General features: G+C 44.5%; 1 long non-coding RNA gene across 1 annotated transcript; it reads left to right on the top strand.

Moving 5' to 3' along the window:
• Nucleotides 1-3,281: 3,281 nt before the first annotated feature.
• On the top strand, nucleotides 3,282-11,978 carry LOC309849522. Its single transcript, XR_014303748.1, has 3 exons — nucleotides 3,282-3,495; nucleotides 10,682-10,785; nucleotides 11,642-11,978. It is a non-coding gene; the product is annotated as an uncharacterized lncRNA (long non-coding RNA).
• The last annotated feature ends 10,841 nt before the right edge of the window (nucleotides 11,979-22,819 follow it).

Genomic DNA, 22,819 nt, shown 5'->3' with positions numbered 1-22,819 from the left:
GAGAGCATCTTTTTCTGCTTTTTTCTCTTGCTAAAAGAAATCTATTAATGGATCATAAAAGAGCAATATATACTCTTGCCTCAGATTAGTTATTAAAGGAAATGATAGTGTTTTCAGAGAGTATGTAGCCCTCTGGTTAAAGTAGATTTGGAACCAGACAAACTTGTATGAGTCCCAGTGCTATCCATGCTTAGTCGTGAGAACTTTGCAAATTATTTTCATTTTCTTAGGTTTGGTTCCCTCCTCCCTAACGTGAATGAGAGTAATAGTAACACTTCTCAAGAGAATCTATAAAGCCAAATTTATGGTAAGTGTTCATTCATTCATTTATTTATTTATTAAGCAAAGATTTATTGAGTGTTTTCTACGTCCTAGACATTATCTGAGTGTCTGGGATAAAGCAATTAGCAAGCAAATAGAAATCTCTGTCCTTATTTTGCTCAGCTTCTAATGTTCAATAAATATTAGCTAGTATTATTCTCGTTATTAGTCTTAGGCCAAACATCAGTGTTTCAAAATTTTTATCTAGATGAATTCTTTTTTTCTCTATGTGATGTCAGTCAGTCAGTTGCATTTGCTAAGTAATCACAGAGCACAGAGCCATACGCTGGTGTCTGTATGGGGGCTAAGGGAGGGGAGAGGATAGATTGAATTTGGATTTGAGAAGCACATCTAAATTAAACACACTACCTCTTACTGCTTGTTCCTAATTACCTTTCAGCAATAATAAGAACTTGAGTGGATTTTCATCACTGTCCATTGTACTCTGTCCAGAAAACCCACTGAACCATTCCTAAGGGGCTAGGAGAAGAAAAGCAGCGGCTGTATCTGAATTACTTGGGAAGAGCATAGGTTTTTTGTTTGTTTGTTTGTTTGTTTTGTTTTGTTTTTAAAGATTTTATTTATTTATTTGACAGACAGAGATCACAAGTAGGCAGAGAAGCAGGCAGAGAGAGAGGAGGAAGTAGGATCCCCGCTGAGCAGAGAGCCCAATGCGGGGCTCGGCCCCAGGACCCAGAGATCACGACCTGAGCCGAAGGCAGAGGCTTTTAACCCACTGAGCCACCCAGGCGCCCGGGAAGAGCATAGTTTGATACAGATATGGATGCAGGCTTCTCAAGACAAGCATCCTTGTCCAACACCCTAAGGAGGCAACAAGCAGATGACTGTCCTGGTTACATACTGGATACGTGACCCACCTACATACCTACACGAGCTCAGAGAATTTGGGTCCCTGAAGGGAATATCAAAAGTCCCCTTACTCAGATCCTTGATATGACAGATAAGGAAAGAGATACAGAGAGAACAAGACCGTGTGGTTGGTGTGCGGAACACCCGACCAGACGGTCAGTATCCTGTTCCCTGCCCAGTGTTTCTACAGCTTCTGGAAGTCTCCTTTGTCTAACTTTGAGTGAAGACCCCTGGGGCTCAATGGTCCTTTCACTAAATTGTTTGTTCTGGACTCAGCCTCCAGCACACAGTGAGGGGATCGGAGAAGGAGCTTTCTGTGACAGAGGGCGCCTGCAGTGAGTTTAGACACATGCATCCCCGTGATGGAACAAGAAGGAGGCTTTGCAGGCACTGTCCCTCACATCGCTCTCTTTCCCAAGGAGCTTTCCCTCCAGGACCTCACAGAATGGCTCAACAGTTTTTTTTTTTTTTTTTTTTTCTGGGCAGACTACAAAGGACAGGTCTGCAAATCCACTTCATGTTCTTGTTACTACTACAGACAGGTAACCGGTAACAAGGAAGACAGTGTGGTGTATTTAATTTATGCATCTTTCTTAAATTCAAGAGTCCCCGCGGCGACCCTTGCAAGGGTCTTCTGTCACCATGAAGGGGACAGGACTGACTCGAAAATCCTTCCTCTAGAGTTGACTAAATCCCTCAAAGATGCTTTTTTGCTTCTGAAAAGATCCAGTTCACTAGGGGAAAGTGGGGAGAGATTTTAAAGGGAGGTGCCACCTAGCGGCCTCTGGGGTGATCAGCAGCTAACAGCAAGAAAAGGCCAGTGGCTCAGGAGAGAGCAGCTGCGGCCATTTATCTCAAACCCTACTAAATGGCTAGAAGAATCATAGAATGTTTCTATTGGGAGCAACCTCTAGAGATTTTCTGTCAAGACATCTGCCTCCAGTCAGCCCAAGTAAAAGGCCTGCCACTTAGAGTGTTGTAAAAAAACAATTTTACAAATATTAGCACATTTAATTTTCAGGTCAGCCCCGTGCATTTGGATAGAATCATCTCTGTTTTAAAGATGAGATGATCAGTCATAATTTAGGTTTCTTCAACAAAAGCACTCGACTAGTGAGAGATTAATTAGGCTCCTAGCTGGAACCCCAGCTGTGCGCACCATGAACCCTCCCACTTGAAATCACCTGTTTCCCAACCCAGGAAAACACCTAGAGACCCAGAGACTTAGACAAGTTCCTCACCCCAGTCATACACCCCATCTCTTGCCCAAGGTTTGGGCCAGTGTTTGAGGGCAATTCTACAGCAGAATTTTTGAGTTAGGAGAAAGTTCCTTCTACCTGCAACTCAGCTCCAAATTCCCCCTCAACACACGGACAAATTTGGTCTTCGCCAGCAGGAATGTAGGGGGAGAAGGGGACTTGACAAGAAGTGGTGGGGGGAGCGGGCTGCTGTATCCATGTGGCAGTGAACGATGGGGCCATCCTGGAATACGGAAAAGGCTGCTGGTTGTGTCAGAAGAGTCCTTGTCAGAGGAAATTAAGCCGGATATAACCCCACTATGAAATCACTGGGCACATCTCAAGTCCCCGTTTTAAATATTCAGTAGTCTTCAGGGAGAAAATGAATTAATGAATAGGGTCATCTGACAGTAGAATGAAAAAAATTATTTGAAAAGTAAAAGAAAAAAAAGGAAAAAAAAGTATTTTATCCCATCTCCTTGCTCAGTGCCTCCCCCTCTACAGTGGGGCCAATGCCTCACAGGTATGGGGGTGTGTCTCATTCTTACCCATCTCCTCCACCAACCCCTATCCTAGCCCAGTCGGACATTCATCATGCTCCACATTTCCTGGTACTTGGACATTCAAGGACAGTGGCCCTTAGCCACTTGTGCAAACCCTGGGCATTCTCTAGAAGAGAAGCAATCTTGTGTGTGTTGGTTGTTTGAGAAAGAAAGCATTGTTAATGGAGGTCTTGACTTGTGGGCTGAAATAGCAAGCAAGGGATGTGTTTGCTTTTTCTGGCTGTTACTTGCTAGAGAAAAACATATTCATGAGGGAGAAGGTCATCCCTACAGTCGCTGTGTTCTCAGGGGATCGGGCTGGGCGGGAAGGTCTCCAAGATGCAAGTGCGAGAGGAGTGCAGACGCTGTAGCACCACGGTCTCCCTTGGAAGCACTCTGGCATGGTCGTCCAGATGTTCTTCACTGAAGGTTGGGAGGGACCTTCCTTCCCCTCAAGGAAGAAGCTGTGGCTGTGTGGGATGCATCCTGACAAGGGAAGGAAGCTGGATAGGAAGAGCCACAAGGTATGCTGAGTGCTTTCTCATGGGGGAAGCTCAGTCAATTTCTTGCACTTCCTGAGTCCCAGTCACTTCTTTTTCCCCTCAGGACTCAGCAAGTCTGGTGTGGTCTCCACTGTCGAGGAGGACAGAGTGAAGTAGGGGATCTTAAGGGTTAATGTGAGACCAAAAGTTTCCCTCTCTCTCTCTCTCTCTCTCTCTCTCTTTTTTTTTTTTTTTTTTTTAAACTGGTCTGATAGGAAACAACATGGCATTAGAAGTCTGCTCTCTCGTGGACTAGTGAAGGGACAGTTGGATAAATGGAGACATCAATTTAGTCTTAGTAGAGAAAGTTCAAAGAAGTGGTATCAGAACTTTCTAAGCAGTCCTGAGGCACTCAGGTCTGGGAGAGAATTTGAGCAGCGGATCTGATCCATCTCTGCCCCTGGGGCAGGATGGCCACGTGAATAGTGCATGACTCCTGGGATGTTGCCTGTGACAACGGGCATCACCGTTGGACTGTTCAGAGCCCAAGAGCAAATAAGCCACTAGAGACTTGGGTTTGACTTCTTCCTCTCTTCTGTCGGTGCCTGGAAAAGAAATGACGAGCCAGTACAACAGGTAGCAAGCAACCTGCTCTCGGGAGGAGCTGTGCCTAATCCAGACCCCCCAGGTTCCCACATGGAGGAAACAGCCTCAGCCTGGGATCCCTTCTCAAGGAAGCTTGTTACACAAAAGCGGCCTTTGCCTTCTAACAAAGCTGCCCCTGTGAGGACGGGAGGCTGGAGTGCGCACGTCTCTTCCACAGAGGAGAGAAAAATGATATGAGAGCAGCTTGGATGGGAACAATATTTCAGGCATGGCTAGCTGTTAAAAATGAGCTAATTCAGAAGAGGCACATTTAAATAAATATAATGCAAAGGCATAATGGTACAAGATAATAGTTTTGAATGGGGAATTCTAATGACTTCAAGTGCATTTCACAGGGCAATTAATACACATGGCAATGCTGCAACATTCAGCAAAAGGGGAGGGGAGAACCGAGGTCGGGAGCGAGAAAACGGGAGATGACAGCACCTGATAAAAATAGGATTTGATTTTCTTTGCAGAAGGAGTAATGCTTACAAATATAATAAAAGAGAAAAATAAGTGTGTGTCAGTTTTTATAATTCAGCTTGTAAAATTCAGAATGATTAGTTTTTGAAGAGGGCAATTAGTCCTCTTTTGCATATTCATGGGGATTTAATGAAATAGGGTTGGGCTTTCTCCATTCTTTCCTGGTTACCCCCACATTACCCTTCCCCCACTGCAAACTAAAAATATATCTGATATCCATCAAACTGAGGCCTCATCCCCTTGAAATCATAGAGGAGGTTCTCTCTGCTGATTGGTACACATACCAAATACCCAGGACTATCTTTAAGAAATTACATGTTTTTAGTGCCTCTGCCATTAGTTAACAGATGAGGTGTGTGATTCTTCGGCGGTGGGGGGGCTGAGGAAGAGATTTTTGCTGACAGCAAAGAGGGAAGAATACACAGAGTAAGAGGCTGGCCCCCTGGGACAGCCAGAGGACATCTTATTTGTATGTTTGTTCTTGTTCATTTTTACTTGGGTGTGTGGGGGGTGTTGCGCATGTGTAGAGAAGAAAAGAGAAGAAGACATAAAGACAGAGAAAATGAAGGAGAGAAAGTAAGAGAAGGAAGGAAGGAAAGAAGGAAGAGAGAGAGAGAGGGAGGAAGGAAAGAAGGAAGAAATGGAAGAAGCTAGGGAAAAAGAAGAGTCGGAAGAGATCAGAATCCTCTGCTGTCCGGTTTGGTGGAGGCCTGCTGGGTAATTACAAGGCAGCAGACAAGAGTAGGGAGTTCTTTTCTCCCCTTTTTGTTTAAATTCTTTTCAAGTGTGGCCTAGAGCAAACACAACGAGAAGAAACCAATGAACAAACAAACTCCAAAAGCCACACACCGTCAGAAACCACATCAGCACAAAAGGGAGCGACCTTGATGGCCCGTGTGGTTTGCTTACATTTCCCCAGTGCACTGACTTCTGTTGTGTGTGTGTGTGTGTGTGTGTGTAAAACTCAGTCATTTTCCTAATGTCTTGTACTAAGAATCATTAGGGTCAGCTCCCAAACCTCAAAGCTGCCAAATTCTCCTCATGCCCTACCTTGGGAACAGTTCAGTTCCTCCCAACATTGTTTCGGCTCTTCTGCCCTCTTTCCCCCTTTCCAAAAGTGTTATTTTTAAAATCCATTTCCTCCCTCTTTGACTTTACATAGGGACAGAAGATAAATGACCATTTTAGTCCCTCCCTGATAAAAAAGTATTTACAGATTTTATCTGCACAAGATTTTGCCCATGAAGACACCGAGGCTGGGAGGAATTCATTGTTCAAGGTCACAGCGCTAATGAGTGGTAGAGTGAGGGTCTGAGTGCAGGTCTGTCTGCCTCCAAGTTCCGCGCTCCTAACATACCTATGGCTTCCCAGCTTCTCAGTCCTGAACGTTTGCAAGGAGAAACTGCCTTGGATTTCCCCTGAGAAGGGAGGGAAATTGGGAGAAAAGGGATTGGCTGCAAGACGACACTTGCTTTCCATTCCTGATGTTCTCTGTTCAAAGTGACGTCCCCTCACCTAACTCTTCAGCCCCCTTTTCCATCCCTTTGGAATCCACCTGCCTGTACAGTGTGCATCCCAGGGGCCTCTTCTGTGGAAAAGGCCAGTCTCCAGAATAGTCCGTGTCTAGAAGATAAGTCTATGATTCCGGAATTCAATCTTAGGAAACTCAAGTCACATTTTCCAACAATGCTATAATAATAAATTTTGAAAACTCACCTTTGGTTTCCATTTTCCTGCCTCCAGTCTGTCCTTTCATTGGTTTAAAAATCAGGTGAAGAAAAAAAGTTACTATCTATTGGACCCGCTCAAAGTTCAAGGCTAATATTTACTGAATGCCTCCTCTGATCTGGTGAGTCATGGTGCTGGACTCCTGCTTGCTCCCTTCCTCTTGGATTGATATGTCATTTAATGGGTATGAAAAAAAAAAAAAAGTTCTGGCCTTATCATTTGATTGCCTGTGGATATTGAAAACACTCATAGGGAAGACCCGTAAGTCTGAACCTGGCATTTTCAAATCCTGGAATTGGAGTATAGACAAGTGGGTAGGGATAATTACATTTTGTGTGAATATGTGTGTGTACATGTATTTTTCTAGGAAAGGTCCACTGTTCTAATCAGATACTCAGAGTGTCTCTGATCCCCTAAAATAAGCCCCTAGATTAGAAAGTCATAGTGACAGGTACCAGCTTCAAAATAGAAACTTTAAGATCAGCTCCTCAAGTCTTACTCTATGGGACTATTACCACTTCTCATATTTTCAGCAGCTCCAGTTTCTGGCCTGATAATCCCAACTAAAGACTGGGATAGTTACTGCATTCAGGAGAAACAAATTCCTGTTGAGTGTTTTACATGTGAAAGTACAGAGTAACAGGAAGAGTAAGCTCACAGGCCCTGGAGCCCCATACTGTCCCCTCGCCGTTGAGTCTTCCTGCCCATTTCGTATGATCGCTGGGTTTTCCACTTGGCATGAAAACATGCCTGTCCTGGGTTTTCCACTTGACACGAAAAGATGCCTGTCCTGGTACCAAGAGTCATTTCCCCCTTTCTCCTCGCTCTTCCATTTTTGGAGACCCATTAAGTGAACCCCTGCAGAGAATATGCATTCTCCAAAGGTGGCCCCCATGCTGTCCTTGAGAAGAAACTAGACTTTATAGTGCATGGCAGTTTAATTCATAAATAAATATTACATGTGCTACCAGATGGTTCATTAGCCAGTTGTTATGGCAATCAGCATTTCAGCCAATTAAAAACCTTTCCCAAGACTTTAAAATATGTTGATTGTGGAAACATGAAGTGCCTGAAGACCATGCAAATACACTTGAATGCAAGAGGCATTTCTGCTTTGGGATAAGAGGGAGCAGGTGGGGGCTGGGAAGGGGGAAAGCAAGGGGCACATCAGTGCAATGTAGACAACAGAATAAAGATTAAAGATGTTGGGGAAAGAAGACATTTTTATTAATCTCCACCCTACATGTATAAAAACTCTTTCGGTACAGTCAAAAATTAAAGGAGATTTCCTTTTCTTTTCTTTCTTTCTTTCTTTTTTTTTTTTTTTTTTTTGAGTAGATTCTTTGAAGACAGTGACTGTGTCTTACTGACTTTTGTGTTTCACTGCCTAGAATACTGCTTGGCACATAGTAGGTGGCAGTTTATAGTAATAAAAGATAGTTTAACAGTCATCATCATCATGAATTATAATAAATTGCAGAAAAATTATTCTTGTCCTAAAATAGAACCCAGAGACAAAGTGTGTTACTAGGTCTCGATAAAAGCCAGCAAAGGAGGCCGCTGCTGTGGTTTGGGCCATCTGGCTGGGGCAAGAGAACCTCATTGGTTTTGTGTCTTCATAGGATTGGATGGTTGGGAATAAAGCTGTGGCTCAGAGTGGTGAAGGACAGGAACGGGCCCTCCGTTGGACTTCTGCCATGGGCTGTCCTGTCAGTTTCAATGACCCGTGCCTGCGTAGGTGTTCTGTGCCCCCACCTGAATCTAATCCCCTCCAGAGCTGGTGTTTAATGGCCCCACTCAAGGAGTCTGGGAGTGAGGATGGCCTGGCTGGGCAGTAGCTAAGAGGCAAGCATCAGAGATGTGATTTGGAACAGCAAAATCTGAGCTAACAAATTTCTATCCAAGTTGCTGGGAGGTGAAGAGGGCCAGAGGCATGAGTCAAGATAAAATCTAGAGGGAAAGGCTTAGGAGAACTAGGAGGATGTGAAGGACTCCGGGTGGTGGTGGAAGCTGATTTGTAGAGTAAAACATCCTGAGTTCCTAGAAGCAGATGAGAGAGAAAGCAGTTAGACATGGACAAGGAAATAGGCCCATATTCTACTCATCTCTGTATCCCCATCACCATCTGCACTGGTTATCACATAATAGGTGCTCAGCAAACATTGATTAAAAGAACAGCCTTTTTTTTTTTTTTTTAAGTCATCTCAGTGTGTGCTAAAACCATGTCATGTGTGGGTGTCCAAGAGAATCAAAATTCTGAAATCTATTTTGGGCTTTTTCCATTCTCTCCCTAGAGAATCCTCTTCCAATTATACTACTCAGAGCTGAGATTTCCCTTCATTTTCACTCTCTGATCAAAGGAATTTTCCAGGGAGGTGGACTCCCTCAATGCCAGGAGTCGAATGCTTTTCAGGGACCCAGTCCAGCGGACAGTGGAGGGTCTAGGATTCCCACCTCACTGGCTGCCAAGAGGTCTGGCTCTGTTCCAAGAGATCTGTGAGCCCCCACTGCCTCCCCCCGTCCCCAGCCCGGAGTCTGCACAGAGCTGTCTGGACCCCTCCGCCCGGAAATCTGCTGCCTCTGATACAGTGAAGGGAAAGGAGGCGCGAAAAATAACTTCCCTAGACAATCAGAGCAGATTATTTTAATGAGGGCTTGGAAATGAGAAACAAACAGCACCAAATTAGCCTCCCTCCCATTCGTCAGCTCTGTTGGAGAAGGCGTAGCGCCTTCGTCTGAGTCAGCAGTGGGGGAGCCGTGAAGCCTGTCTCTGGTTTCGGGAAGGTTTTGGCACAGGAGCTCCCCCCCCCCCCCGAGCTGCTTCTCCCCATTCAGCTTCAAGGCCTCCACTCACATAGCATCCGCACTGCCAGGGCCCATCATTGCAAGTCCACAACTGGGTTAAAGTGCAGATCACTGAAGGGAAAGTGGACCCCAGAGTCTACCTGTAACTCAGAGGGAGGTGGGTGACAGATCTGAGCTGCTCACGTCTCCCAGATTCTGGCCTCTGAGATTCCCTCCAGGGACCTCTGGTGGGCCACACTGCCTCGTGAGGTGGCTTCTGTTTCCTTCCCAGGCACATAACATTGCTCTCTGTACTGTCCGGTGTTGTCTCCTGGCAGCTCCTGGGTGTTGTCACCAGAGGTCACCAGCTGAACTGGGGCCAACCATGGATGCAGGATTCACAAAGTAGAACAGCACCAAAAACAGTTCTCTCGGTGCGGCTGGGTGGGAGAGGCTGAGCTCCTCGGAAACCCGGGCTCAGGTCACAGCGGTGAACAGAGAGGACTACAATAGATTATTACATTAAGCAAAACGAAATTGTTTCCCTGCTGGAAGGAAGGAAAGTCATTAACTCAGAGGGTCCAGTTATCAGAGAAAATGATATCACATCTGCAGTGTGTTTTGGATTGCAATTTAAGAGGAAGAATTGGAAGAGAATTTGATGTGGGGTGAAAGGTGTGGGATTGGCGGCTCAGGGAACTGGAATATGTTGTTTCTTTGTCCCTCCCCCCCCCCCCCCCAACGCCTTGGTCTCTGTCTGTCTCTTGGTCTCCAGGTCTCATCTCATCTACTGTGGCATCCTCCCCTCCCTCTCCAAAGGAGGCAGTGTTGGGAAGACATGTAGGTGAATTCAATGCCTTTCTGTTTCTGAAACCTTGGAGGTTCTCCACTTTCCATACCAGATTCCATACCCAGATTCCAGCTGGACTCTCAGCTTATGGGAAAATTCCAGGGCTTTCTGCCTGTTTTTGCTACTTTGGAGGCTACAGCATAAGAGCATTTGTTCTAGAACAAGAGTAGGGCTAGTGCTCATAGCAGAGTAAGTCATCTGATGTTACTCATTCGACCAACAATGTTTTGCTGAGGGCTTTCCACATGCAGAGCTCTATTCCATAATATGGAAGATGTAAAAATGAACATGACGTAAAGCTCCCTTGAGATGGTCATCCTCTAGATGGACAGATAAAACATTCATTACAGGGGAATCTAGAAACACCTGGCAGTTGTTGGTCACAGTCACTGAGGAAACGATCTTCTTTTTCCATTGCTAGATTTATATTCTGACTTTAGACACGACCCATCCCTGTCTTGTGCTGGCACAAAAATAGAGAAATCTGGTTTCTGCCTTCGAGCATCTTCCATTTTCTCAGTTACACTTGCTTCTTGTTAACTCTTTTGTTCTTACCCAGGCTCTAAGTCATCACCTGGCTCTTCCTGTTGGCCCATTTTTTCCCTCAAAACACCTGGGATTGTCCTGGCATCGTCCTTGCAACCTGCTCTGTTTCCACCCAGAGGAACTCTTTATAACTACACATGATCATTTAATTTACACATTCACCACATTATCTTTTTGTTAAAAATCTAGAGTCTCTTCCTACCCTGTGTAGACTCTGGTCCAGGCACCGAGGACATGGAGCTCAACACATTGTCTCTGCCATCCCAGAGTTCACTCTTGCCTGTGGAGAACAAGTAAGTACACTGGTAATTACAGATTATACAAAGTGTCTTGGAAAAAGAAAAAAAGACTGCCACAGGAGAGGATAACAAGGAGGACTTTCTTAAATTTGGGGTTAGTCTGGGGACATGATATCAATTCTAGAACCTAGAGGAAGAGTAGGGTTATCCGGACAGTGTGAGAAGAACAGCATTTCAGACAGAACACCACATTTGGGAATCCCTGAGGTGGAAAAGAGGTTGGGGTATCTGAGGAACTGAAAGAAAGGCAATGTGACAGAGACATGGATTGTATAGACACAAGAGATGATGGTAGGGAATGGAGGATGTCTGAGTGGATGGCAGAACACACAGTTTTGTGAAAGGGAAACATAACAAAGGGTCTTAACAAACACGTTCTAACCTATGTTTTAAAGTTTACTCTACCCTGAGGAGAATAGATTAGGTGGTGGCGAGTATGAAAGGAAAAGAAAATGACTATCTCACTCTGGAATAAGGGAAGCCCCAACCAGGATGGGCATGGTTATGGAAATAATCATGGTGTCTCACTAGACTAGCTCAGGTGTAGTTCATTCTTCACCTATTTTTGTAAAGAAAGGTTTATTCGAACAGAGCTACTTATTCCTTTCTATCTTATTTACGGCTACTTTCTGTTTTTCATGGGAAAGATGAGTAGTTACAACAGAGACCCTATGGTTTCTAAATTGTTTACTTTCTTGTCCTTAAGAGACTCTGTTGAGTCCTGTTCTAGACAATAGACTCAACAGGGATACAATGTACAGGAAAAGCTAGTCAACCTACCTGCTCATGATTTTTTAAAAGTTAAAAAAATTTTTTTTGATATACATTGGGAATCTCTTCCTTTCACCAGCTTGAGGTCAAAGAAGGAAGAATGAAAAAGAACATCCTGAGAATGAAGGAAACACTGAATGAGTAGCAAAGAAACCAAGACAGCGACAGTCATACTGAATCTCCCATAGTGTTCAAAGGAGCTGCTGACCATGAAAAGAAACCATAGCCATTGGTATTTTTCCATTAGGAAGATCTGGAGTAATCCCCATACCTTCAGATACCCTCACAGTTGCAATAGCTCGTGCCTGGCACACTGAACCAGCAATCTACCAAATTATTTCTTTGCTAGACAAACTTCACTCACAGCCCTACTATGGCTGGAAGGCTTTTTAATAAAACTGTCTATAAAGATTACAAAATAAACCTCCAGAGCAACCGCCTCATGACTTCCTTCTGTTTTCCCACCAATTTCTCTCCTTCCCACAGAGAAGGTTTGTATTTCCAACCAGGTGCCTCTTCAGAGCTCTCACAGAGAAGAGCTGAATGCAGCAATCTCCGCCTCTCCTCCATGCATATAAACTTCAACGAGCTGCCTTTCACAAATGATTTGACATTGAAGGACACATGATTTTGGCTTCTTCCTCAGAATACATCCCTCTAGTCAAGGCACTAGGTATTTTTCATTCAAGCTGGAAGCCAAAATTATCTTAAGTCTATTACTTTGGTTTCTCCTACAAGCTGTATCCTCTGTAGTAAGAGTAGAGGTAACTTATCTGTCTTTTAGGTAAATAGCTATTATGTTCCCACCCAAGGTGAAAGTCCATTTTTGTCCAGGAAAAATCACTTCAAATTGATTAGAAGGAAATGGATGTAAGAGGAAAGACTGGATTCCTTAGTTATGAGAAAGATTAACAAATCAAATGAATAGACACAAACAGCATGGTTCTGGCCAAATTGATGCAGGGAGCTTATGCCAGAGAGGGTGGTAAGCTAGGAGACTGGCCTAGAATCCAAATCACTGGCTTCTTGGAAGTGAGGCTTTAAAGTTCAAGTCATTCAGATCTCTCAAGGGGAGTTGTTAAAATGCAGATTCTGTTTCGATAGGGTCTGGCGTGGTGCCTGAGATTCCACAATTCTAACAAGCTGCCAGGTGACACCAGTGCCATCTGTCCATGGACCACACTTGGAGTACCAAGGGCATTAGGCTCTCCCTCTAGGGGCCATGTGTATGTGGATTCAAGATTTTGAAGATAACATAGGTTATCTGTATCCATTTTGAAACTTAATCATTCATCAGGGGCCATAGGGGATGGTTGTATGTGATTTGAGAAAGTGTACAGAATCAGGAAACTCGGAAAACAGAGAAGTGAGCAAAAAGCTAGTGGATTCCCTAGTGGACAGGCTGGCAATACCTGTCAAAAGCTTAACAGGTGATCTTGGCCCCAGATATCCAGGCAAAATGTGGTTTGCAAGATTGGTCACCACACCCAGGGCCTGAAACAGGAAAGTAGGAACACTGGAGGGCTAACCCCACTGTTAGGGATACTGGACAAGAAATCTGGCTGTATCACTCTGAGATTCATTTGTTTTATCTCTGGAAACTTGCCTCATGGGTCTACTGGGAGATTGAAATAAGAAAATCCCTGTGTTTTAGGTTCTGGTCCCTAAAAATAGACCCTGAGATGACAATTTGTGTGCAACTGACTTACTGCATGGTGCTCCCAGGCAAAACCAGTAGGGAAGCAGGAAAGTGGAACCTAGGAAGCAAAATGAGTTAAGAAACTTTGATAGTAAGCAAACTTCCATAAGCAAACTTCCATAGCTCAGTCCCACAAGGGAACACTGCAGATAGTTGCAAACCAAGAGTCCTCCTGAACTAGAATTCACATGGATTGTCTATCTCCTCAAACTCATCAGTTATTAAGGGCTGCCCCCTAAGAGATATAAATTTCTCAAGCACTTCTGGTCCTCTGCAAGAAAAAAAGGTTCTGAAGCCCGACGGTAGCTCTTCAACAAGGACTCGGCATCTGCTTTGTGGAATCAGAAGCACACCTGAAATTGTTTGCACACAGTTGGTAAAAAGCAAAGGATCCAAGGGGATGGGGAGGCAATTTGCACTTTCTGCTAAACCATGCAAAGATCATAGATAGCAGGGTTTCTGGCAACCCTAAATCATCAGCAAATCTCCCTTTATTATATGTAGTGTATAAATAAATATTATCTGAGAAGACGAAGACAAAGAAGGACAAAGGAGAGATGAAGTGTCCATCTTATGACCCACTAGGCCTGTGGGTAGGGCAGATTTTGCAAATGCAACGTATCACTAGGAAACCTGAAACACAGTTAGTGATCAAAAGGACCAGAAATCCTTAAGACCCACCTATTGATATTAACAAAAAAGCAACCTCATGAACTTCTTCTTCATCTCCTCCTTCTGCTTCTTCTTGTTCTTCTTCTTGTTCTCCTTCTCCTTCTTCTTTTTTTTTACTCCAGGAATTCACAGACTCTGATTCAGCATTGAAAGTATTTCTAGATGTGAGTAGCCATATTGGATAGCTTGTGGCTTAAAGAGGCAAAATCTGTTCCATGTCTCTCTGGACTCGACTCATGCTTCAGGTGAGAGGTCCTCCAGCTCTACAACGTTGTGATCTGACACACCTCTAAATACAAGAGGAATGCTCCATGAATACTCCACGTTCTTCCTGGTGGCACATCTCCAAAGTTGGGTATTTCCCTTCCTTGCTGACAGTGTCACAGACAGCCTGAGTCGGTCTCCTGCATCTCTCCTTTGCAGATTTCTATGGTGCTCACCCAGACAGGCTTTTTGTGGCTGCCTGTGGCATCTATTCCTCCTAACTGTGATCAGGGTGTGCGTGCGTGCGTGTGTGTGTGTGTGTGTCTTTTTCTCTCATTTTCTGTGCATTGGAAAAACAGCTGAAGTGCCTTTTTGCTCTGATTTTGGAGATGATAGCTTTTAGGCTGTGTGGGTTAAGGGGTGAAATGGGAAGCAGGAAAAAAAAATGTGCTCAGTCAGGATTCTGATGCTACTAATTACTTACCAAGATATGGATAAGACCACTTTTGCAAGCAGAGAATTGGCTCATTTAAAATTCCTTTGTTTTGTTTTAGAAGAAAGAAAAAGGAAGAAAAAAGAAAGTCAAAGGATGAGAGAACAAAAGAAGCTCCCCATAGAAAGACAGAATCTTTTGCCAGCACATTGGAGAATCTAAATGGTGCCAAGTGCCCAGCAGATAGAAGGGCTCTGCTTACTGCATCGTAAATAAAATGGAAGGCAGGTGGAAGCAGGAGTCAAACAATGCTTTCTGAAGGAGGGACAAGGCTTCAGAGCATTCAAACCCCAACTTTCCTGCCTTACGTGGTAGCATAGCCAGGCACAAAATGTTAACTAACAGAAATGGGTAGAGTGGACTGGAATCAGACCTAGAATAGACCCTTCTCAACACAGGGGGGGTGCGGTAATCATTGTGAAGATAAATCCCAGCTGCAGCCAGGGGGGATGGCTGGTGGTGGCCAGAGGGCATATCTGGACGGCAGGTGGGAGTCCAGACTATCAGATGGTGTCAGTGAGGAGAGCAAGAAGGTTTTGACTACCTGTCACAGGACATAACAGTGGAGCATTCTGGGCAGGCATTAGAATGAGCTCCAGGCAGGTAATTTCTTGTCAGCAGGGAAGACAGATGGTGAGGGGTGAGAGCTGGAAGGCTTTGGTCACATTGCCAGAGCTAGTAGGCAGGTTGCCGTCATGGGGTGGGTTTGGGAATCAGCACTCCTGTCCTGGTGGCTGCAGAGTGGAAGGGGAATTGATAAGAGGAAGGGCAACCATGGAGTAGGTTTCTACATGTCTTTTCTAAAGCTGCCATAACCAAGTACCACAAACTGGGTGACCCGAAACTATAGAGATTTAGTATTTCAACATTCAGAAGGTTGGAAGCCTGAAATCTGGTTATTAGCAGGATTGGTTCCTTCTGGAAGCTCTGACGGAAAATCTGTTCCATGTCTCTCTCCTAGCTTCTGGTGGTTGCTGACAATTCTTGGTGTTGCTTGGTTTATGGCTATACTACTCCAATCTCTGCCTCCATGATCACATAGCATTCTCCCTGTGTGTATCTGTGTCTCTGTTTTCTTATGCAGGCAGAACTCACTGGATTGGGGTCAAACCTAATCCAGTATGACTTCATTTTGTTTACTTATTATATCTGCAATGACCCTATGTCCAGATAGGGTCCAAGGTTCTAGGTGGACACAAATTTGGGCCTAGTGGAGTGGGGGCAAGGAGAGATACTATTTAACCCAGTATAGTTACCAAAGAGACTGTAACTTTATGGAACAATATAGAAACATGTCACTAAAGCAAGGGCATAAGACTGTGCTCTGGTCTTGGGAACAAGGTTGAAGTCATGTTTTCATCATAGGAGATAGCAGAAGTATGGTTCCAGAGCTGATGATGGCAGCCATGGAATGGTGACTCCAGTTTCATGGTTTAAGAAGAACCTCAGTGGTCAGTTTGATGTGTTTAGCCTGAGTCAGGGTTGATCTCTCACTGAAGGGTCCTATTTAAATTAGCACACCTCTCCTTCTTCCCCAAGATGCTGGTCCAGCCCAAGAAAGGTATCAGCTTTTCTCCTTACCATCCTTTCCTCATGTGAACCACTACTATACTGAGCCATCTCCATTGATCTGAGAATGCCAGACTGCAGCAGAACAGCAGGGCTGTCGCTATCCTATCATCCCACATTTTGTGTGTGAAGAAACTGGGGTTGTACATCCGGGGACTGTTGAAAATCCTGATGGTCTCTTCTCAACATCAGCCGTGGCTGGATTTTCTTAGATTACTCTGTAAATGATAGGGCGGACACCTCTGAGACTGAGAAAGTTCATGCCTTCGGAGAGAAATAAATAAAGACTCTCAGAGTCTGTGAAGGAAAGAAACGCAAGACTTTCCTGTTGAATAGCTCTGACAAGGTTAATGGTATCAACACCACCAAATAGAGTCAAGTACAAGCAGGAGGAAAGATGGATTCATTAGCCTAGGGGTAGACACGCTGTGATGAGACGTGGAGTGGAGCTTCTGGGGAGAAGGAGATATAACCAGGATGAGCAAAAAGCTCTGGGAGATGGAATTTCTCTGTTTCTCTGAGAGCTCTGAGTGTTCAGTTAAGTCCATTGGCCAAGTTTGAGCCCGTAAAGCCAGGGGTCAGAGGAGAGACTTGAGAGTCCCTGAGAGGCAGGCCACCTCTCCAATGAGGACAAACAGATTATCAGCATGCAGGAGAGTGCCTGGGGGCTTCATCCAACCCAGACTTCTTTCTGGGCCACTTGATGTAGACCTTCCATTTAACCCATACCCATGCAGAGCCCCTGCTACCCCACCATATGGCAACCAAGCCATTCTTCCCTTGTGAGCTCATCTTCCTTTCACATGTTGGGTGGGATACTAATAGAAGACAAGAGTGAGAACAGAAAGGTGAGGAGATGAGGAAGAACAAGGATTTACTTTAAAGAAATGATGTGCAATGTGTGGCTGGTTGATATTCACAATAAGAAAAAGGACTTTGTCACATTATTAATTGACTGCCTTCTCTCCTTTACTCAGCCCTTTTAACCTGCCTTTCTCTGAAAGCTTTCAGCTTAGGAATAGTCACCGTGGAATAATTAGGGCCACTACCATTTAGAAAACATATCCATTAGTGTCACTTGAGTTCAACAGTCCTGTGGCGTAAGAAGTCCTGCTAACCCATTTTGCAGAGGGAACTACAAACCAGGCTATAACCAGAAATAAGGTGAGCAAGGACTAGTCTCTGGGATTCCTGATTCTAAATTCAGTGCCATTTCTACACATCACTCCTCACCGCTGTGCAAGAGTGGAGCCTGGGACAAGAGCGTCTGTCAGCATAGGAGACCGTGAACCAGGGCTGATCCCTACTGGCAGAGCTCAGACCCACCCTGGAGCAGGGGCTGATGGCGAAGTCGCCAGGAGCGGGAGGGCTGGAATGCAGACCTTGTTCCCAAAGGCACCAAGGCGGCCCAATTTGCTGTCTTCGTCACTTCATTAGCGCAGCACCGCACCCCATTTGCTGGGGTCTCCGCCACACTTGCCATTGTATCGCTTTCTTGGCTTTTCATTCAAGTGCAAGGCTCTTCATAGGAGCTCCTCCAGCCCCACAGGGAGCTGGATAGGAAGGGAAGAAAGGGATGTGGTGGGGATTTTCTGAAGGCAGCTCTGTAGTGGCTTCCCCTGTGATGTCCCAGTTTCTATTGCTGTCTCGCCTGGTGAGGTTCCTGGGGAGCCTCCTGAATGGAGCCTCTGAAACGTGTTTGAATCCCATCCTTAGTCCAGAAGGCATAGAAGCCACAGCTCCGGCATCTCACTGCCTTACTCATTTAAAATACCTTTTGTTCTTTTTTAAAAATTTAAGTTAAAAAAAAAAAAAAAAAGGAAAAGAGAGAACAAATTCAATGGATGAACAAACAAAGAGAACCCCTGGGTCTAGAGAGAGACGTTGCTAATCCCCTCACAGCTAACTCGCAGACACTGACGGAGAGCTGAAGCTCGGCGTGTGGGTCACATGCGGCCACCCAGGAGCTCAGGGGGGCCAAAGCTATGAAAATCCCTGTTCTCAATTTCAGAGAAGCACAGTTCTCTTCTCTAAGGTGTTTTGAACCGGCTTCGGCTGGCTCCCAAGCTTTAGTGAAAGAAGCATGAAATGGGTGTCAGAAATGAAAGGCTCACGTGAATGGGCTCAACCAGACCCTCCTGACTCTTACTCTTGAGCACTGAACACCAAATACTTCAGGGCCAGGCCTTTGGGCAGGATGACATGGGTGTGAATTTGATGAAGGCTGCCCAAGGATTGCCTGACTTGCCGAACAACTGGGAAGAGAAGAGAGGTCAGCTTCTGTGGCCTCCTCTGCATGCCTTTGCAAGATGACAGTGAACCCACCTCAGGTGGCAGTTCCCGTCACCCAGGCTGGTCCTTCTGCTTTGACCACCCTCCCGTCTGAGCTTCCTTCCTCACCTGCTGTAGTGGCACAGTAAACCTAAGCACACACACTAAGACTGAGCCCTTATTTCAAACACCAGTGAGAATTCATCTCAATGATTGGAGATACTTGGGTCATCTTCTGATATGTATGAGGATGTAGGAGATATGGTGGGAAGAGGGAAGAAGAGAATTGAAACTTAGCATCCTGTCTGCCTCCCCAACCCTACTGATCGTTCTGTTTAATTCCAACTGCCAAGAGGGAGAAAATAGATAGATTTCATCCCTTTGAATTTATCGTTCCTCCGAGTCAGTATATTTTCTCTCCCTCTCTTCACGCCTTCCTCCCTCAGCCCTCCTTACTCTAGGACTGACACTTACGTAACATCTGTGGACTATGGAGCCCATTTTGGCACAAAAGATCTTTTCAAAAGTCGATGTGCGGCAGCTTAGCAAGGGTTCAACACTAAGGACTCTGGAGGAACTGATGGTTTGCCTTTTCCCGGGATCTGAGAAGATATGTGCCTTTCATTGTGTCCTTTCTGGGCAACTGAGGGGAGAATGTACAAGTAATCTCCTTTCAATGGGCCAACAGTAATAACCAGTCTGTTTAAAAGTTCATGAATAAGAGATTGTATATAATCTCCACACTATAAATTATGCACAGACTGTGGACAGAAAAGAGATAGGCAACTTCCCACTTGACTCACCTCTGCCAATTTCCCCTTCACTTCCAACATCCCTGGGTTGGGGCATCCATCAGATCTACTTCAATCTATTAAAAAGGAATTGGTCCAGGAAAAGAGCACTGCTAACATCAAATATCCTTGACTTCGATGAACTCTTATAATTCTTAAAATTTCTTTCCCTTGATACTAATTTCAAATTGCCTAAACTAATTTCCACTTCAAAACTCCTGACAGAGACTTTAAATTGCAAATCCCAGTTGTTAACCGAGGGGGGAAAATACATACACACACACACACACACACACACACACACACACACATATATATGAAAAGTGGTGGGAAAAGCAGTCAGTTAAGAAAAAGTGAGTAGAGAAAGAGAGAGAAATGGAAATATCTTAGATGATGACCAGTAAATAACCTTGATAAACTTCTGGATCTGGAGTAAAATTTAGCTGCTGCCTCAAAAAGTAGTGTTATTAAATCCTTTAAATAAGCATGAGCGGCTAGATCTTGGGGAGCCATATCTCCCACACAATGGTGGAATCTGGCCCCCTCTCCCATTTGAGCACTGACAGTAGGCTGAGGATCCCATTAACAGCTGGAAGTTGCATGGTCTGTGTCTGCGCATCTTGCATGAGCCTGACAAGTCCAGGAATGAGCCCCTGGGTCAGGCTAGTCATCAGCACTAGCACCAGGAACATGATTCAGTCCTATTCTCAGAATCTATAGGAAATCAGGGCTTTCGGTTATCATCTATGGGTCTAACCTGTTGCAATAGATAGAACGCTTTCCTCTACTGCTTTCCTCTATAGCCAATGTCAGAGGGGAGACAGAAATGATACCTGTTAGTTTATCACATCACCCTATAACATTTCAGGGCTAAAAAGAACCTCAGGAATCATGTTATGTTCTCCAGCCTCCAAGGAAAGCTGCCCTGTCTGGTCTCAAACAAGCAAAAGTTGCTCCAATTAAAAAAAACAAGATAAAGGGATGAGGGGGTAGAGATGGTTTGTGTCCCCCCAACATTCATATGTTGAAACCTAATCCCCAACATGGTAGTATTTGCTGGGGGGTGGTGCACAGATTGGGGAGGTGATAAGATCATAAATGTAGAACCCCCATGAATGTGATTAGTGTCTCTATAAAAAAGTCCCCAGTGAGCTCCTTCACTCCTCCTGCCTCGTGAGGACATAGGGAGACATCTATGACCTAGGAAGCAAGCTCTCATCAGACCCTGAACAAGCTGGTACCATGATCTTGGATTTCCCGGCCTTAAGAATAGGGAGAAATAATTTTCTGATGCTTGTAAACCACCCTGTCTATGACATTCTTGTTACAGCAGCCAGAACAAACCAACACAGAGAAGACTAATATTTTTGAGCATCCAATATGTGCCAAATAGTATATAAAATATTCACCCTGACCGGAGAAACAAGAATGGTTATTGAAGTGAAAACTGAATTTTTGGGAGCCAAATGACCTGCCAGATTCCCACAGCTGAAAAGTTTCAGTGTTTGGAACCTGACTGGTCTTGTGTCAGAGACCACATGCTTTCCTCACTGTTGTGGCCTCTGTTCCAAGAGAGTTTTCAACCTTGCTTGGAAGCCTATGCCAGTGTGTGTGTGTGTGACCATCTACAACCAAAAAGTGCTGTCTTGTATCTTGCCCAAATGCTTCCTGTTATAGAACACGTGGCTCCCACTTTTCTCTCTCCTCTATGCCCAACAAATCCTTAAAAAATTACCTTTACAAGCCTTTGGAGGGAAATACCATATAATTCCTTCGGGGCTCTTGTTTCCATCATCTAACCATTACAAGCACTGTGTCAGGTTACATTAGGGTTCAGGTACTGATGTGATGGGAAGATCAAATGGAGAAAGAATTCTGCCTCATTGCTAAAAGTAGGATGCTCCCTGGCTGAAAATCTCTTTTCATAAATTCAGGTACAGTGAGCTCTATTACCCATACTCCACGCTATAATCCACCCTTGTCTCCCAGGGGCTCCCCATTACATATTGAATATTTTGGGGGGTTGCTTTAAAGCCTTTCATTATCAAATGGTGTTAGGGGAGCCAGTGTGTAATGAGGAAATTGGCAGGCATCCCAGAGTGATCTGAGGGTCTGGGATTCAGAATACTAAGCCACGATTCAAAATGTAAGTAATTAAAATTAATTAAAAATCATTAGATAAACTTTCACTTTCGCAATTTCAAGGTGCAACCCAAGTCACCAGAGCTCATAAAAGATGTGCACGTGGTTGCATCTATGTGAAGTATTTCCATGACCTGAGCATGGTTGAAGGGAGGGACTGAGCTGGTGGAAGCTGCATCGAGGAACCATGGTGAGTCAAACCTTTGTCTAAAAAAATGAATAGATAAATCGGCGCATATCCATACGCATGGATCCCTGACTGGCATGGCTCTGCTTGATCCACTCACGGTCAGATCATCACTTAATGGTACTTATTCTGTTACTCTCCAGTGCTCAGCATGTCTGAGAGCTCTGCTAGTTCAGCAGTGTAGAGAGCATCAGATCTCCCCTCAGGTTACTTATGATCCCATCTGGATGGGGAAGATGGACTAGAAGCCAAGAATGACACAAATGAGGGAATGGAGAAGAATGCATCCTCCGTTCATTCAGCACACATTACCTGCTCCCATAAAGGCAAGCATTGTGCTAGTGTGTGTGGTTACTGAGTCCTTGCCTTCAAGGCCTGAAATCTGCAAGGTAGAATGAGGACAACTTGAAGGATAAGGTGTGTTACACTCATGGATTTAAGCATGAGTGTAATGTGTTTCTGTGTTAGGCTGATGACAGTAAAGATGCATAGTAGAGATCAGTAGAAAACACCATTCCTGCAACCCAGTGATGGGTGAGATGGGGTAAGGATCAAATTAAGGAAAACCTTCATAAGCAGGAAATGCTTCTCTGCAATCACATCTTAGGCAGTTGGGATTCCACATACAAGAACTTTTTAGACCAGAAGTGACTCGAAGAGGGCATGCCCTCCATTTGAGAGCCACAAACAAATGAGAACATTCATTATATAATTTTCAGCACTACCATCATGTTAAAACGTCCTCACTGTTTATAATACTGAGAACAGATGGTCCAGATGAGTATGTTCTTTAGCAGATTGGGAAGTCAAAGTCTAGTTCCTGTGGAAGGAGCCAGGGAAATTTATTCTGAAGGGAAAAAGGGATTAGCATGTTGAAATGATGGCTACTTTCAAACACTTGAAGAACCAGTTCCTAAGTGGACAAAATAATTCTTACGCATTATTTTTTCCTTTTGTATAGAAACCTCTGACAAGGAAAACACTAACACTGAAATGTAAAGGAAATGAGCAGGAAAAGGGGAGAAAGAAATGCTCAAATTGAAGCAGGAATGTTCCCAGAGAGAGAGAGAGAGCTTTTTCCTCTCATCACAGACAGAGATTGGGGGGCTCCCCAGAAATCCTAGAGCCAAATGGAACATTCTTTGAAAAACATGCTCTGGAAGCTAAAAGTAAGATTAATCAAAGGGTGGTTGAAATCAGGAGTTAGAGTTTGACTCAGGTTAAGCAAG

Source organism: Mustela nivalis (genome assembly GCF_964662115.1).
Source record: "Mustela nivalis genome assembly, chromosome: 16".
In the NCBI taxonomy this organism is placed as follows: Eukaryota; Metazoa; Chordata; class Mammalia; order Carnivora; family Mustelidae; genus Mustela; species Mustela nivalis.
Note: the sequence above shows the minus strand (reverse complement) of the source record. Positions and strands in the feature narration are given on the sequence as shown.